The sequence below is a fragment of the Heptranchias perlo genome, unplaced genomic scaffold (assembly GCF_035084215.1).
Source record: "Heptranchias perlo isolate sHepPer1 unplaced genomic scaffold, sHepPer1.hap1 HAP1_SCAFFOLD_52, whole genome shotgun sequence".
NCBI classification, from domain to species: domain Eukaryota; kingdom Metazoa; phylum Chordata; class Chondrichthyes; order Hexanchiformes; family Hexanchidae; genus Heptranchias; species Heptranchias perlo.
In genome coordinates this window covers 1,853,976-1,857,990 of record NW_027139537.1, presented here as the reverse complement: position 1 = coordinate 1,857,990, position 4,015 = coordinate 1,853,976, and the positions used below count along the sequence as shown (strand labels likewise).

The following is a 4,015-nucleotide window of genomic DNA, read 5'->3' as shown; positions in this document are numbered from 1 at the left end:
TTTACACAATATTTCCTCACACTACAATTGCAGCAAGACCTCCTTACTCTTATATTCCAACACCCTTACAATAAAGGCGAACATATCATTTCCCTTCCTCACTCTCATTCGACCCTTGGCAACTCAGTATTTCCAGCATGTTTTTCCTCTTTTCCTTCTGGAGGGAAAAGAAATGAATGTTTAAAACATTTTACTATAATTACACCCGATTATGTTTTGGAAACAATATCCAACTGAACTGCATCAATTCGATTATCAACTTCAGAGTTTCTGATGGAAATAAACTGATAAGAACACTTAATTGCGATGGCCGGGAATCGAACCCGGGTCAACTGCTTGGAAGGCAGCTATGCTCACCACTATACCACCATCGCTGAAAATAATCGACAATAAAATATTTCCCAAACATCAGATCCTGAACAGACACTGCAGGCTGTTGGATTTTGTTCTTCATTTTCACTGGTTTCTGACGGATCCTTTCTCGCTCTGTTGCAGTTCCTGTTTCCGCCCAGTAGATTTCACCAACCCCCAATCAATGGAAATTCCACACCAGCCAGTAATTCTTCACCTGATATCGGACTGAAGAGACAGTCGATACCTGCAATACTTGACCAGCTGGAAATACATTTTACCACAGCTCACATCAGCCATTGAGTAAAGTTAAATAATTCCATTAAATCATTACAGAGACCTGACTACCAACTGGACAGGAATGGCAGCTTAATATTCAAGTCTATAAGATCTTGAGAAAGGACAGGGAAATAGGGAAAGGAGGAGGAGGAGCAATATTACTAAAGGACAATATTACAGCAGTTCAAAGATAGAATATCAGTGAGGGTGAGCGGCCAGTGCAAACACTCTGAGAGAGACCCATCACAAGTGCCCCCACTGTACTCCTCCAGAAGGTATCAGAAGGCCGAGTGCGGGAGGATTTCTTCATTCTTTTTGAAAGTGTTTGTGAGATTGTGGAAATGTCTGGAAGAGGAAAAACCGGCGGTAAAGCTCGGTCCAAGGCCAAGTCTCGCTCATCTCGGGGCGGACTGCAGTTCCCTGTTAGCCGTGTTCACAGGCTCCTGCGAAAGGGGAACTATGCTGAACGTGTGGGTGCCGGAGCCCCGGTCTATCTGGCTGCTGTGCATCGAGTATCTGACGGCTGAAATCCTCGAGCTGCCCATCAAAGCGGCCCGGGACAAACAAGAAGACCCGCATCATCCCCAGACACCTGCAGCTGGCCATCCGCAACGACGAGGAGCTCAACAAGCTGCTGGGACGGGTGACCATCGCTCAGGGTGTTGTCTGATATCCAGGCCTTGCTGATGCCGAAGAAAACCAGCATTGTGAGCTCCAAGAGCAAGTAAACCGGCCAAGGCTTAATCTGATAACCCAAAGGACAGGACCAACCTCATTGAAATCTTTGAAGAAGGAACAGAAAGTGTAGACAAGTTTAATGCAGTAGATGTGATATATTTGGGTTTTCCGAAGGCCTTCTATAATGTACCACATTGCAGACTCATGGCTAAGTTCAGAGCACGTGGAGTCAGGTCAGTTGAGTACAAAATTGAAAGCCGAGAATAGAGGTTAAGGGTCGCTACTCAGAGTGGCAAAACGTGGGAAGTGGAGTTCCAGGTGATGGGACCACTGTTCTTCACAATTTACATTAACGATTTGGATTCGGGAATTGGAAGTACAATTCCAAAATTTGTGGACGACACCAAATTGGGGGATTTAGTTAATACAAATGAAGAATGCATCAAAATGCAAGAGGGCATTAATAAACTTGCAGAATGAAGAATCAGGAGGTCACACACTGCTTGGATAATAAGAGTCTAAACGGGATAGAGGAGCAAAGGGATCTAGTGGTACAGATACACAAATTACTAAAAGTAACGACCCAGGTTAATCAGGTCATAAAAAGACAAATCAAACACTAGGATTCATTTCTAGAGGGATAGAGTTGAAAAGCAAAGAAGTTATGTTAAACTTGTATGGAACCTTGTTTAGACCAGACTTGGAATACTGCGAACAGGTCTCGTCTCCATATTATAGACATCGGGGCATTGGAGAAGGTGCAAACAAGATTCACAAGGATGATACCAGAAATGAGAGGATATTCTTATCAGGAAAGACTGAACAGACTGGGTATCGTTTCACTAGAAAAGAGAAGGCTGAGGGTTGATCTGATCGAGGTTTTTAAGATAATGATAGGGTTTGTTCGGATAGATGTAGAGAAAATGTTTACACTTGTGGGGAGTCCAAAACTTCAGGTAATAAATATAAAATATTCACTAATAAATCAAATAGGGAATTCAGGAGAAATTGCTTTACCCAGAGAGTGGTTAGAATGTGGAACTTGCAACTACGAGGTTGTATCTGAGGCAAATAACAGAGGGACATTTAAGGGGAAGATAGATCAGCACATGAGGGAGAAAGGAATAGAAGGATATGCCGATAGGGTTAGATGAAGTAAGGAAGGAGGAGGCTCATGAGCAGCATAAACGCTGGCATAGATTAGTTGGGCCGAATGGCCTGTTTCTGTGCTGTAGGTTCAATGTAACTCGATGTAAAGGCTCTTTTCAGAGCCACCCTCTGTATCTGTGAAAGGACTGGTTACTGTCTGAAGGGAAACGCTAATATCATGCGACCAGTGTGGCTTTGAGCTGCTTTTGTCTCGTTGTGGACGAGATGAGGAATTAATGGGACTGGAGTCGGGGCAGTGACCACAGTCCGCTACTTTCAACGGTGAATTATAGATCCCAGCCCACACATCACCAGGTTTCTTGTATTTATTTAAACTACTTGCCATGCTGGGCTCGTAAAGAATCACCAGAACTGCTCGACTAACCTTTCTACATCTGTGGGATTCAGCGCTTCGCTCCGTTTCTGTTCTATTTTGTTGGATTATTTACATCACGCATCAAACTCACTGGGGAATCACTGAAATGTAACTCTGTACAGAAACAAATAACAGTGAATTGCCTGGTGCCCAGGAGATCAGGAACATGACTCGCCTTTCGTCCTGTTAACGAGTAAACCGTGTTTAGAGTCCACCGACCCGCTTTGGTTCCATGTGGGGGATTAAACAGAGAAATCGGGAGGGGAGGAGACAGTCAGAGTGACAGAGCGGAGAGCGGCCTCTGATCTTCCAGCTCCACCTCCAGTTCTCTCCATCCGACAGTTTCAAACCGTTTATCGATAATAGAACCGAACCTCAGCGCTCCGCACAAACCCTGACAGACCCGGGCTTCATATTCAAGGATTCCCAAAACCCGAAGCTTTCAAATAAGCCCCGTTACAATGAGAAATCGTTAATATTCCTGCCTAAATACAGTCCATTCAATAAAAAGTCAACTCGGCTCCTCCATTTCAGTCTGTTTCCCTGTTCTATCTCCCCACACATCCCCTCCCAGACGGGTTCAGCGTTTTACAAACACCTTATTCCAGCTTATTTGGAGAATCTCATGTGTTGGGGTTTGAGTTATGACGCGGAGTTTCTCCGCCAGTGTAACAGTCTCACAGAGACTCTCGCCTTGAATCTGTGAAAAGATTGTGACCATGAACTGGGACTGGAGCCAAACACATCCCCAGTTACAGTGAGGCCCGGCCCGGACATCTCATTCTCTCTATTTTATCTCAGACAGTATCCCACTTTCATGTCCAGCAATAGAGAGAGATAGGGAGACAGTATCAGTCGTACACTCCCTATCTGTGTCCAAATCACGCTCAATAACAGTATCCACCTTCATATACAGCACCAGAGAGAGAGAGGGAGGCAGACACGGTGAGAGAGACAGAGAGAGCGGTGAGACACAGTGACAGACAGACGTTAACAGTATTAGTTCCAGACTGACCGGTAAAGTGCCGTTTTATCCAGAAAGATCGCGTTGGAGAGACAGAAGATGCAATCCCATCTCTCACAGATATTGTACAAGGGTCAGAAACACTATTAATCCCACACTCAGGGACAGTACAGAGAGGGACAGAAACAATGGGCCACATTTAACCCTCTAATGCCTGT

At 44.8% G+C, this 4,015-nt stretch overlaps 1 non-coding gene across 1 annotated transcript; it reads right to left on the bottom strand.

The window, feature by feature from the left end:
* Positions 1-302: 302 nt before the first annotated feature.
* On the bottom strand, positions 303-374 carry trnag-ucc (transfer RNA glycine (anticodon UCC)). The gene has a single exon. It is a non-coding gene; the product is annotated as a tRNA-Gly (tRNA).
* Between the last annotated feature and the right edge of the window lie 3,641 nt (positions 375-4,015).